General features: G+C 38.4%; 1 protein-coding gene and 1 pseudogene across 2 annotated transcripts in view; one reads left to right on the forward strand and one right to left on the reverse strand.

Annotated features, from left to right (window-relative positions):
* LOC137997340 (nmrA-like family domain-containing protein 1) overlaps positions 1 to 15,000 on the forward strand; it is a 70,558-nt gene that overhangs the window by 43,429 nt on the left and 12,129 nt on the right. The gene's annotated exons all lie outside the window — the stretch shown is intronic.
* LOC137994198 (uncharacterized) lies at positions 3,880 to 9,134 on the reverse strand (annotated as a pseudogene).

Consider the following 15,000-nt stretch of genomic DNA (forward strand, 5'->3'; position numbering starts at 1 on the left):
ATTGCCTGGAACGCAGCAGTTTAATACCACCCAACTCAGTCCCTTCTGTTTTTGAGTAACACGTACCACAGGCAACCCAGTGTACGCTCATGAAGAGTCTAGTTGTTCTAGATTCTTGCGGCTTACCGTCGTACCTTGATGTAGGGAGAGGAAGCAGATAGCCATGTGTTTTTTGGAGTGGTTAGGGAGATTAAAATGACGAGCGACTGGCTTAGATGCATCCTTGTCATTCTTCTCAACATGGCAAAGGTGTTCGCAGAATCGGTCGCCTAGTCGTCTACCTGTCTCGCCAATGTATCATTTATTGCATAACGTACAGGTTATGCACTAAATGACATTTGCGGAGGTACATGTGAAACGATCGGTGATCTTAACAGATCCGGATATCTTGCTAGTGTTAAGAATGAAGGGACAAGTTTTGCATCGTGGGCGCGCACATTTGAAAGTGCCGGGTTGCTCGTTAGTTTTGAGCGCGCTTCTAGCTAAAAAGTTGGCTACGTTTTTGTCGCGTTCGAAAGGTCACGGCCACCTTTCGCGAGGAGATAAAATCTCTGTCTCGTCTTGTGCTGTAGAGGCTGTTAACGTTTTCGCTCACAGTCACAGTCACAGTAAAACAACGGACAAAACCGATTATAAAGCGCCAACTGAGGCACAATTAGTAGCGGAAGAACTGGTTATTTTGCACAGATTTGGGGGAGCTGCAATTTACCGCACGGAAAAAGAAAAAACACAATTGATGGAAGAAAAGGAACTATGATGGTAACAGCTGCCCGCCGGGAAAATTTAGTAAAAGAGCTTGAAATTGTTCAGAAAATGAAACCGGAAACAACATCATATTTACTACGAAAACTCGCAGTTCATTTCAATGAAGGTTTCATTAAAGACGAACTTGTTGAGTTTGTTCGTTTGGCTGACAATCATATTCGCAAGTTTACCAATGAGAGGGTTTTCTGCCGAAATCCATCATCTTTTTTGAACACTGCATTTGGCAATGTTTATGGCAGTGAAGAACTCTTCGCCAGTTTTTTTCGCTCTCTTCAAACGGCCGGTGTTGTTGATTATGAAAAATGTATTGTAAAGTCAGTGTAAATAGAGCTCCTGACAAAGGTATGCGGAACACGCGTCAAGTCGTTCATGCAAAGCATTAGGAAAAACGACCTTGAAGCTAACACGAAAGTGTGTGATGTGGACAGAAGTCTCCGGTATAGGCTTAGAGGGTATGTGATGAACAGTAAAAAAATCTTAAGCTTAAATACAGTGAAGGGAAATTTCGAACAGCAGTGAAGTCAAATCTGATCTTTGCTTTTCTTTTTGGCGGAAATAAAAGTACCTGTAATCTTACATTTAGGTCCACTCATAATTTTAGGTGGCTCAAACTGGTTTCGACAATTTCCAAAGACTGGCTTATTAGAAGGATTGACTCTACAAGACTGATTCACGTTATGGCAAATTTTGTTATGGTAACTGAGTTGCAAAGAGTTTTATGACGTAGTAGGACACCATAGCAATGGAAAATCCACATAGAAACACCCCCTATTTTGTCATTGAATGCTTGTATCTCATGAAAATGAACTTGATGAACCCCATCCCATTTTTGTATTGCCTGACAGCAATTAACCACCTAAGGCTAAACTCTCCCATAAGTTAAAAAGAAAATTGTTAAGAAAGCAGATTCAGCGCTATCCGCACAATTAACGAAGTATGAGGTGGCTCTGAATCCGCTTCCACGACTTTTTTCTAACTTTGCATACTGAGAGAGATTTGTCTTAACCTGATGATCAATTTGGCTCAACCAAAAATAGGGGTCACCGACTTCGTTTTTGAGATATAAGCACTCAAAGATAAAATAAAGGATGTTTCAAGATGGATTTCCTGTTGCTATGTTGACGTACAGCGTCAATAATGAAGGCATCTTGTCAAAAAATAAACAATTTCTCATATGAAACCATAACATTGTCAATGTGTTTAACAGTGTAATTTTTGCTTTTTTTACGATTGTGCAGCTAAGGTAAGGGAAAGTGTTTGTCAAGACAAATATTAAAGTAAGAGGAAAAAAACTGAAAATTGTTGCCTCCTAAAGACGTCAGTTTATTGCATATTTCTTTTTATTAAGTAATTATTATTCTTAAATAAGTTTATTAAGTACTGAAATATTGCAGCCATCTTACTCAATTGCGTTATAGATACAACATATAAGTTAAAAACTAATGTTCAAAAAGACTAACGGAAACAACCACAACATTTACCAAGGGCTGAAATGGACTTTCGTGCATAATTAATGACAAAATCACTTAATGTGTCAACTCTGTGTGCAGGAATCACTTCCTTCGTTATCTTTCCTGTTGGCCTCAAGTATGACCACAATCTTTCCATCACCTCGCCAATCACTCATCCCAAACCCTTCCAGCCTTCTTCCACTGTAGTTTACCTGTCATTTCAAGGGAAAACAAAGTCACGGCTAACAAACGGCACTACCTTCAAGCAAGGGCCGGGTCTCTTACAATAATCGCACCAAGGAAAGAGAATGGTAACCTGGCCAAAACCTACTATAGTGACATTTACAGGTACATTTTAACATAATTATGGGTCAAAATATTTCTTTCTAAACACCTGACAAGAAACCTTGTGCCCATTGCAGTGGAATGCAGGGATTGCAAGAGCAACCTTATCAAGCATTGCTTCCGGGTGTGTGTTCTGAGACAGAAACATTATTTAGAACAAATACATGTATGTACAGAACAATAACATGTAGAAGATAACAGAAGAACTTGAACATAAATTCACTTCAGTAATCCAAAGATGCTGAATAATTTATGCAAATAATATAATGCAAATCTTACTCTGAAGTGTGTATCCAATACGCATACAACATCAGAAAAAAATAAACGTGGATTGATTTGTTATCAACCATTTCCTTAATCCACTGAGAAGACAAACTGCATTTCCAATCCTGCAATAAAATGGTGAATAGTAACACACGATCAAATATCAGAATGGCACTGGCTCACGTTAAGATAGCAGATGCCGAATGTTACAGAATAATGGTTATTTGTGTCATTAAAAAGAGGAAACAACTAGCAAAGCTAACTAACAAAGCCTTTTGCTGGATTCAGTTACACACCCTTGTTAAGCATCATGCTGGGACACAAGTCCATCAAGGAATAAATTATTTTGTTGCATAAACAAAAACACTGCCCACTGAAAAGAAAATGATAACACCTTCCTTGGTTGAAATTTTAAAAATAGTGACTCTCAAGCCTTGAACCCTTGAAAAAGCCTCCCAGCCCCTCTACAGACAAAAGATCTCCAGGCATAGAGACTATAGACTATATCCTGCCAAAGGCCTATCAATACAGCTTCTCGTAATAGGAATTGCTAGGGAGTAAACTGGCTTGTAGGGGTCACAAAGTGAACTGAAAACCTTCAGTAACTAAAGACGAAATACATTGAAACCGGCTTGTTGTTTGATCACTGCTTTCGTTAGAAGTGGTGGCTCCTACGTTTTTGTATTGTAAAGGACATAGTGAATTTAAAATCAAGTAATTTCGCAATTTTTGCAATGAAGTTCAGTTTGGGGGGTTATTTGCATTCAAACAATGGATATCTAGTTCACTGAAGGGTAAAGAGCCCCCAAACAGTATTGCTCTATGGGATTATGAACATGAATTGTACATGTACGGGAAAATCATCAGTGTTCTAGACCTACAATAGACGAGTTCACGCTCTTGAGTGCATCATGGGTGATCAGGACAAGATTAAGGAAGTACATTGTAGAATCGTTAGCGAGTCTTGAACAAACGTTACCTATTAATAAAACAGAGACAGAAACAGAAGGAAGCCAAAGACAAAAAAAGCCTAGACAAACATATTAAACTACAATCACAACGTAAAAACCTTCCAAATCTCCGGCTGATGCACCGATCTGCCTCCTGCGTGCACAGTATTTATGTGGTCTTCGCAAAGGTATTGCGCTGGCTCGCAGTGAAGGCATCTCCCACTGGCTTCTGTTTCGCATTTCGGAATAGTACACATCTGTCCCAAAGGCAAAGAATGCCTTGTCAACAGAGCTGACACCAATTTATTTCTAACATTGAGCCAAGATGCAGCAATTCTTTCCTTTCCTACGTAGTAGGCTTCAGCTTCCGTTTGATCTTAATTTTGCGGACCTTTGCTTTTTTTGTTAGCGCCGGGGAATTCTTCCTCGAAATCCGCAACGGGTAAATCATCGCAAGGTTGGTGAGGGGAATCGCTGGAGCTAGTTGACACCAGTGGAGATGCTGTTGAGGAATCAGTTGCTTGTTGGATGGAATAAGGAACTGGAATACTTATCTTCGACTTTCTAACAGCCTTTCCCCCTTTAAAACTAACAACATTCAACTTTTTTTTGGATCGAAAATCTCGTCAAGGAGGAAAAAGTGGCTTCCTTTGAGGGTGTGACTACCCCCAAGCCTTTCCTTTGTTGATTACTGAGCACCTCTTGGTAGGTAAATAGGACCTACTATCACCGTATACGAGGGGGACATTGGGATTTTCAGTTTTGCGGTTCTGGCAATTTTTTAGATCGGTTTTTCGGTTTTCGTGCAAAACGACTTCGGTTTTTCGGTTTTGGTGTCCATTGCGGTTTGCGGATTTTTCGTTTTTTAGAATCTGGTTTTCGGTTTTCGTAGAAAATGCTAGCGGTTTTTCGGTGTTCCTATTTTGTTGGGTTCCGGTTTCTCTTCGATTTGAGTGGCAACTGATCTCGAATAGCCGCGAAACGCCAAAGTTATTGAGAGGAATTCGTTATGGCAATTGGCGCAATCTCCCAAGCTTTCTCTGTCCATAACAAGGGCGCTTCATATGAAAAGAAGACAGCAGAAGAAGCGATTGGTTTGGCTCACCATTGAAAAACTGTACTTGAAGAGCATGTATATCAAAAACGTGCTTAGAGTAACATCACTGGCGCCCTAAATGGTCCCCAAGGTCATACCTCTGCAACAGCAAACTCTGTCCAGTTAATGGAATGGGGACTAGGGAGTAGGAGAGTGTGACTACCAAGCGCTTGGTCTTTTATTAAGCTGTTCAACATTAGAGGTTGAAAATTGCCACACCACTGTCTATTCCAAGAACGTGAACATGTGTAAGCTCCGCGAATATGCCAGGTCGTTTGGTGCAACAATGAAGGAGAACGTCAAACGTGCTACAAGCTGGGCTGCGTACTATCACACCAGTCGAAGGTCCTGGTAAACCAAGCCCGACACAACGGTGTCTCCTCATAACGTACCTCTGATGATGCCTCTATCCGTTGTCAACCTTCCTGCAAATGGCTGTGACCTCTTTCGCAACTGGGTCTCAGCATATGGTGCTGCAGTAAGACAAAGGATAGGGCGGCAGGAAACTACGATGGCTAAGCACGGAACATTGCCAGAGTATCTTTATCAACGCTATCTCGAAGTCGGTGATAAGGTTAATGTGAACTTCGGAGTGGATGACGATGAATGACCCCATGAAGATCTGAACGAGCATGAAGTGAGTGGGAAGCTGTGACTCCGACGAAGGCTGACGAAGATGTTGAAGTCACTGCAGATGACAACAATTCCCAGGACCAGCAAGATGAATTAGGGACATCGACGAATATTCTCTTTAGTATAAGATCGCGATATGGAAGGGCGGTGAGGTTCAGCAATCGACTGCTGTTTTAACTAAGTATCTGTTTATTACCAAATTTAACCTTAGATCAAGTTCCCGCTGCCATGTAAAACAAGAAACAAATTGTACCAGTTAGCTTCCTCAGTACAATTGCATGTTTTAGACCAAGATTAAACATTCCAGTCGAATCTTTTTTATTTTTTATTTTTTATTTTTATTTCCACTTGACAAACATAAGATACAATATATTTAACAAAATAAGTACGTAACAGTGAAAGATGAAGAGGAAAGGGCAAAGATATAGTAAACTAATTATATGCCCTTTAAGTACGAACATTTATTTTAGGATAAAAAGTAAACTAGAGAGGAAAGAGTAAACGCATAGTAAATAAATATATAATGTTAGAATTATCATCACTGAGCAAAATAAAACTGATAAAGTTTTTTTTTAAACAGTTTTCTAGTTGGCTTGTTGCGTATAGATCAAGGAATATCATTCCAATAATAGCACCCTAAGATAGTTGAACAAAATTTTCTTATGTTTATTCTGAAAGATTCTGGATTTAGGTGTTGTAAGGATACACTTCGAGTAGCGTAATTATGTTGCTCAGATACTAGAGACAAGTTAAGGTTCGACGACTTCTTATTAATTAGGTGATCATAAAATAGTTGACACGTGTATAATTTAACAATGTCGGGAAGCTTAAGGAAACCAAGGTTTACATAATGGGGAGTAATATGATCACAAAGTGGCACATTGTTGATAATTCTGACAACTTTGTTTTGTAGTCTCACCAATTTTGACAATGGCGCCTCGTAATTATTGCCCCACAGTACGCAACCATAGGTTAGATAGGGGTATACAAGTGCATAATAGATGCTTATCAGAGATTGGGATGTCACATGTGGTTTTAGTTTAGCGATAATATTGACACTTTTACTAACTTTACTACTAATATGATAAATATGCTCATGCAATGACAGGAAACAATCAATAATGAGCCCTAAATATTTAACACTATATGACTGTTCTAGGTACTGATCTGCTAATTTTAGAGGAGGATATAGATTAAAACTAATTTTTTGTCGTGGTTGAAAACCAAGTATTTTGTCTTACTTAAATTCAGGGTTAATCTGTTTGAGCATAACCATTCATAAATAGCGGGCAATTCACAGTTTATCCTCTGAAGCAATACATCTAGGTCTTTCCCAGTTGCAATTAAGGAAGTATCATCCGCAAATAGTCTTAGGGAAAAATAGTTGGTTGCTTTTTCAAAATCATTTATATAAATTAAAAAAAGAAAAGGGCCTAAGATCGATCCTTGAGGTACTCCAGAGTTTGCTAAAAGAAAGTTAGACTCCACACCATTGACAAAAACTTTCTGCTTCCTGTTGCTTAGGTAAGACCTAAACCACTGATTTGCATTACCTCGTATACCATATAGGTCTAGTTTGGATAACAAAATAGAATGGTTTACTGTGCCAAATGCCTTGCTTAGGTCTAGAAAGAGCGATACAGCATACCTTTCTTCATCAAGGGCTTTCGTTATCTCATCTATTAAATCTACCAAGCAGTCAATTGTATTGTATCCGGGTACTAAGATATTTCCAGTCAGGCAATAGAATATCAGTTGATTAAGAATGCACCTTTCAAAAATTTTACTTAATGCACAGAGAACTGATATGGGTCGGTAGTTACCGCATGAAGAACGAGAGCCTTGTTTGAATAATAACAAAGGGTGAATCTTGTCATAACCAAACGATTTTTTACAATCGATGCTCTCTAAAAGTAAGAAGACCTCCACTTCACTTACCTTAGTAAAGCGAAAAATGCATTTTTCCTCCTCAAAAAGAACGCGAAATGGCGGTCTGCTTTAGGCAAACTAGATGCAAGTTCAGTTGGAGCATTGCAGAAGTACTTATTGATAGCATTTGATATAGAAGCTGGTTGGTGGAGATTTTTACCGTTAACTTGTAGATTATCAATAATGGAAGATGGCCGCTTTTTATTTATTATTAGGTTAATGTTATCCCACATTTTGTTACTGTTTGCAGAGTCTTTAAGTACGCGATCATAGTATATTGTACAGTATAACTTATTGATAGTAACGATTTTGTTACGGTACATTTTATATCTATTATAATAATAACTGTTGCGGGTAGTCAACCAGTTTTTATACAGCTGATTACGAACTTTAATCGATTTTTTTAAACCTTTAGTTATCCAGCGTTTGTTTGACTTACCTTTAATCTTAATTGATTTAATTGGTGCATGTTTATTGCTAATCCTGTTAAAAGTATGTAGAAATCTAGTTAAGCTTTCATTCGCATCGCTACTATTATAAACAGACTTCCATTTTTCGTTCCTTAATTCGTCACGGAAAGCCGTCTCATCAAATCTTTTAAAGTCTCTAATTTCAATGGTATCGGGAAAGGGGCTTAGTAAAGGATCGTATGAAAGGCTAAAAACAGGCAAATGATCAGCTCTTTCGACTGCAATACTACCACTTGTGCTTGAGTACACAAAATTGGAGTGAATATGATCAATACAACTTATTGTCGTCTCTGTTATTCAAGTTGCTTCAAATATCAAGGGATTAAAGCCTTCGGAATGGACCAGATTAAGGTATTCTTTTGCTATTGTGCTCTTAACAAGTGTATTGATATTAAAATCACCTAAGATTAAACATTTCCGCTTAGACAAAAAAATGGTATGCAAAACTTGCTCAAATTCGTCAAGAAATTCACGTTGGGACCTATTAGGTGGGTTGTAAATGACACCTATTAGCAAGTCTTGTGTGTCAACCCATATATTTTCAATATCATCTATTTTTAAATCATCTCTTAACATATAGTTAATATTTGACTTTAGATATAAAGTCGAATCTCCAAACTGCCAGGTCTTAGTTATCAATTTTCGATTGAAGTTTCCAGAGATACAACTCTTTACGATTGCAAAATTGCAATTGCAGAGAGGACTTGTGTGCAAATTCTAATAAGTTAACTAGACTCCATTACTAGCTGCTTTTCGGAAAATGAGCTCACAACTGAGTCCGGGCCCGAAAAAGCGGCAGAAATAAAGCCTATGATTTGAGCAGATACTATTAGATACGAAGGCTTTAGAAAAGTCCATGACATTCATAAATACTTTGATAAAATAAGTGATAGCGTAGTTTGCTCTGTATGCCCCACTTGTCACCATTGTATAGGTTTTCGACGGTTTTGTACGCGATTTTCGGTTTTGGCCGAATTTTTTTGCGGTTTTGGATGATTTTTTCTTCGGTTTTACGGTTTCTAATATACCCCAATGTCCCCCTCGTATACATGCGTTTATATGATTCTAATATTAGATTCGTTTTAATGCGCTTGATTTTGAGCGAATCGGGTCATCCGTGTTACTTTAAGACCGCGCGGTCATGGGGACAAAAGCTAAAAATAGCATTCGCATCTAAAAATATATTTCAAATAATTATTATTGGGCACGGGGATTCAATCTCTTACCTCATGATCTCTTGTCACCATTCAATCAAGAGCAAACATTCATTTTAGAAATATCTTTTGAACTTTTGAACTATTAACAAACTTTTGCCTTGACAGTTTCATTACATTTAAAAGTAAATGGTATAAATCAGTAAATGTAGGGTAACGGTCCTACTTTAAAATCTCACCAGCAGAACCGTTTATGTGCTTTGGCTGAGTCACAAATTCATTATTTTTTTTCACTTGTGGGTGAAATTTTAAAATTCAAACCAAACTCAATATTTTAAAATGAGCCAGAACAAAACAAAAGAGTATAAAAACCTCAAAGGGATGCGTGCTCTTCACTGAACACGGCGCATGAAAGGAAAAAGGTACTTTTTTTGCCTAGCTAATTTGAACATTTTACGTTGTCATTTTTGTGGTCTATAAGAGTAAAGACGACAGAAACTAACGGGAAAAACGAACTCTCAGCATCCAACTAAACTATTGGATAGAAAACATTTGGATAAAGCCTATATATTTCAGTCCAAACCAATTTCAGATGCAAAGCGAGTTCACGGCGTGTCGAAACAACAAAACATTTGAAAGAAATCAAAGAAGAGATGGGGATTTTTCTTCGACTTTCTCGGAAAAATCGAAGAAATAAGACAAGTAACAAAAATATCTCGTACTAAGATAGACATTTTGCTGAGAAATCTGACATAAATGTCCGTATAAAATGCAAAAGAATAGGAGTACCAACCTGGTGACAAGTTAGTTAAGTCAACTATCACTCATTTCAAACGTAACCGTTGCTTTGCTAAGTAGATACAAATCCTAAGGTGCCTTGATAGTTTTCTTAGGTTGTCTACTCGGAAAAACCGGTTGGTCGACGGTTGTATTAAATATGACGCGTCAAACCCCGATCGGAAATTTTCACAGGGATACTCTCGTTCCATAACGAGACTGTTCCCTGGAAGATATTAAATTATAGAGCGAGCCTGGAACTAGTTGGGTTCAAGATGGCGGAGGAAATGCTGCTGTTGTACGAAATGCTAGTCCTGTTCCGGGACTCCCTCTTACCCCGCCCTGAAAATGGGCTTGGAACCCAGGCAGGAAAAGAGAGAGTCCTGTATTAATTGCAGGCGCATGTACGGAATGACGCCATTTCCCCCCTAAAACTGGGGGGAAAACCATATTTGGAAAAGTATTCCTTATATGGGCATAGTTTATTCCGAGTGCTTTTATACTGGATACATGGAGATAATGTGAAAGGAAATTATAACGCCAAGTTTCTGGAAACAATTGATTTCGCGTTTAAGAAGTGCAACTTTACCTTTGTGCCTAAGGAGGAACAACTGCAAGCTATTCATGCAGTCGTTACCGGTAATGATGGTTTTGTTAAACCTGGAACAGGTTTTGGCAAGTCTGTTTGCTACATGGTTGTTCCTTTAATATGTTTGCGATTTTCTTCGATCCGAGGCCAATGTTAATTGTAAATCAGTCTTTCTCATCGAGAGACCTAATCGTGAAAGATCAGATGGATGAGATACGAAAGTATGGAATTTCGTGCCTGAAACCAGCTGAACTGCTGCATGATGTTGGCGCAGAAAAATATCAAATTTTGATTTAATTGCTCCCCGAGACTCCTTGAAACTCACAAATATACTGTAGGTTGTGGATGTGAATCGCTGCCGCTGCTTGTTTATTGTTCATTATTTATGGCTCATTACTTCTGTCGATCTAGTTATGTGATAATTGCACTGATCCAGTGAACATATATTTGAGTTGCACAGTAATTATTGAAACTGTGATTGTTTCAGGAGTTCAGGCCTACCAATCTTTTTTCAAAATCACGGACAAATTGTTTGGATACCCAATATAAAACAGTCAGGTAAAAAATGTCGTAAATACGCTCAGTTTTATCAGGAATAATTCACAAACACCGGTGACAAACAGAGTATTTTTTCTGAGTAATTAGAGTAGAGTAAATTACTCAGACTATTAATTTTTCTTTAGAATAATTTTTCAAAGCACTCGTTGCACGAAATCTTTCTTTCCTTACAAGGACAGACTTAGGGCCGTGGCCAAATGGCTAAGGTTTTATGTAGAGCTGCCTGTTGAGATTGCAATGATTTTTATATCGGAAAAACTGCATGACAATTGCATGACAGAAAAACTGAGCATTATTCCTGGTAAAGTTAGATAAAAGGTTAAACGAAATTGAATCACAACCTGGACTATTTGTTTCTTTATGTACCAGTTTATGTTGATAACGCAATGATGAAGCAACAATGTTCCTATTAAATTTATACATATATATGCACAGTCAAACATCGATTATTCGAACGTTAATTGTCACGTTTTTTTTTCTGGTCAAAATTTGTTCGTGAATATTAATTAATAAGGATGAAAAATGCTACTTAAAAGCGTGTGTCACCTTGCTTTTATTGTTGCTACTTAAAAGCACTTTCCTTCTGAAACTCATTGTTAGAGGTAAAGTACTGCAGATAATATGAAATTCTGACTCCGAGCTGTTTTGTCGCTTAGTGAAATCCTGTGCTATATTTACTAGTTCAGCCTTTGCATCGATTTACTGCGATCTTCTCTCAGTCGTTACATTTATTCGGCAATAATTTTCCAACATCATTGCGATCGAGGTTTTCTCTCCTTGTTTGGTCACGACGAGGCATAATTTAGATGTTCTCTTTCCTGACACTGCAAATCACACAGTAATTTTCATATACGATTTTTTGTCGGAGTTTCAAGGTTCCCTTTATTTGCATATCCAGCCTGGCATCTAATGCAATATGATTGGCTCATTCCGAGCATGCGCCTGCAAGTAATACAGAACTCTCTATTTTCCCGCCTGGGTTCCAGGCCCATTTTCAGGGCGGGGTAAGAGGGAGTCCCCGGAACAGGACTAACGAAATGCTTGATGAATCTATCGAAGAAGAATTCCTAAATGAGGATGAGGGCGACATTCATTTGATCGGAGAAATTATACCATTCATGAGGAGGGATCTTATCAGAAATGTTTTTTTTTTGCGAGGTGGTAGTGCCCTGTTACCCACTAGATGCATTTAGAAGGCACTTTCGAATGACAAGAAACACTTTTGAGTCGCTCAGCCAAGAACTCGCCGAAACAGGGTCGATTCCCCGTGGAAATCGCTTTGGAAAAAAGGCGATTCCGCTACAACACAGGTTTTGATATTCGTGTGGTTCATCTCAAACCCGGAAGCAATGAGATCTGTTTCTGACAGGTTCGATGTAACGCTCAGTAGCTTGGAGAGAATCCTAAAAAGAGTGACAGAAGCTACTGTTGCTTTAAGACGGGAATACATCTAGTGGCCGAGAGGTAGGTTGAGTTCTTCCCAGTGGAATTGAAACGGTTAGTCTCTGGCTTAGAGTTTGAACCTATCATTACACTTTTTTTTAACAGAGGATGAGATGCAAGTCATCATGCAGAATTTCGAACTACAAACACTTCCCAGATTTCCAAGGAATTATAGGAGTCATCGATGGCATACACATCCGAATCAAACCTCCTGTAAAGCAGCCTGAAGCCTATGTGAACAGGAAGAAGTTTCACTCCTTCAATACCCAGGTTAGACAAAAGTCCATGAATTGTCATGATTGTTGCTAATCAATTCAAACCTTCAACATCTCTTGGCATAACCCAAACATTGACTGTATTGTTTCTCCAGTTGGGAGTGGGGAATTTGTTGTTGAAGAAGCCCAAGTCATGCTATCTGTTTGTGCTGTCAGACTCTGTTTTATGTAGGTTAAAGCTTTCATTTTTCAGTTTATCTATATAAATCAGTATTGGGGAGGCTTCAGATAAGATAAAATCGTTATTTGAAAGTGTTGATGTATTTAGTCTTTAACAGACTTATCGGGGCACTAAAATTAGTATGCTAAAAACAGTAACGATGATTAAGTATAAACTGACATTAAAAAGAAGGATGAAATTCAATGTCATCTGAATGGCAATCCTGAAAATCCAAACAGCATCAACTAAATGCATAATAAGGACGTTAGTTCAATTCTTATTGTCATAACTGAGTGTCATAACTTTGCAGTTGGTCTGTGATGACAACATGGTTTTCCGGGACGGTCCTAGTAGGCTGGCCGGGATCTGTGCATGATTCCCATGTTTTGAGGACCTCCTCTCTTTCAGCAACAGCCGCCAATAAATTTCCAGGAGACTCCCACCTTCTTGGTGACGGGGGATACCCTTTAAAGAGGTTTGCCTTTCACACCAAATTTCACTGTAAGATGCCAAAGTAAACAGTCTAATAGTTAATTAATGTTAGTTTTTTGATCTGTTGACTGAACAGGGACCCTTACATACTCAATGTTATTTATTGATAAAAAAAAAACCCTTTCTAAACACATCTAGCAGTTCACCTTAAATATAGAGGCCATACAATAATCATTAAAATGAATTGTGTTGAATTGATATTCACAGTCTAATTCCTCCTTTGTACTAGTGGGATATGCAAGAAATTAGTTAAGAGAATTCATGGATTCATTTGGATCTTATAAGGTTTCCTGAATGGTCCAATGTAAAGACAGAGACCTTTTTTTTTCAGGTGGCTTATCACACCTTTTAGGGATAACGGGCACTCATCTCCAAGACAACGGAAGTTCAACCAAACACTGTCATCTTTGCAATCTGTCGTAGACCGATCAATTGGCCTTTGAAAAGGGCGCTGGTGAAAGTTGGGATTGCTGGATCATAATAAGATTTAGAACTGATGGTTTATTTAATTTTAGCCTCGTGTGTTTTGCACAATTACTGCCTTCTCAAGCATGGTTTTGATGATGGCTATTTTCTTGATAATAATGATGATGATGATGATGATGATGATGATGATGATGATGATGATGGCAGTAATGGAAGTGATGCCAGTAATGATTCTACACCCGGAGGTTGAGATGGCTTAAGAGCAGCAGAAGCCAAAAGAGTTCAGTTAATGAATATTGTTGCTTGTAGCTTGTCTTAAAGTAAATATCGCTTAAAATGCTCTAAATATACTATAAAGAAGATATTTCGCATAAAAAAGTATTCTTCTCACCCCAATTTTTTTTTTCGGCGTCCAAAAAAGGCCCTCATGCTGGTTCGAACTTCCCGCGGGCCGCCATCTTGATAGGCGCGTGAAGCAGTCTGGGCTTGTGACGTAACTTGGTTGCTCCTCTTTAGCATTTCTGATCATTTTGCGACAACAGTGGCTCGAGATGTCTATTCAGCCATATCAACTTGAACCTGAGTATTCAAGTGAAGAAATAGAAGAGCAAGGTAGTAATTCAGAGGAGGAGGATGAGATCGGCAATTTGGAATCGCCTAGTGGTGAAAGACGGTCGACGAACACTTCTTGGTTCCTGTGTGATCAATGTGCAGTTATGCTGACTGAAAAGGAGTGTGTCTGTTGCAAAGAACTCGCGTTTCTGTCGAAGATAGTGGAAGGTTGGTTTCAATTTTGATCTTTTGATAGGATTGGTCTCGGTTTGTTTTGATGGAAATCGACGAATTCCCGTTATACTGCGGCTCGTATTATAACTTTTACTTGCAAATATGATCCTATACCTCCTGTTCTAGTTAGACTTCATTGGCTCCCTGTTTCCTATCGTATAAGGTTTAAAGTGCTACTGCTGACTTACAAAGCACTTAATAATGTATCTCCTGAATACCTTTTTGAGCTACTTAATAAGCCTATGCATACCCACAATCTTAGATCTCAGTCTCAACATCTACTTAGTGTTCCTAAATCCAGAACTGTTACCTATGGCGATAGAGCATTTTCGGTATGTGCTCCTAAGCTATGGAATGAACTGCCTTTTCAGTTGCGCATGTCTTCAAATTTACAAGCATTTAAATCAGGACTGAAGACTATTCTTTTTAAAATGGTC

The sequence above is a fragment of the Montipora foliosa genome, chromosome 3 (genome assembly GCF_036669935.1).
Source record: "Montipora foliosa isolate CH-2021 chromosome 3, ASM3666993v2, whole genome shotgun sequence".
In the NCBI taxonomy this organism is placed as follows: domain Eukaryota; kingdom Metazoa; phylum Cnidaria; class Anthozoa; order Scleractinia; family Acroporidae; genus Montipora; species Montipora foliosa.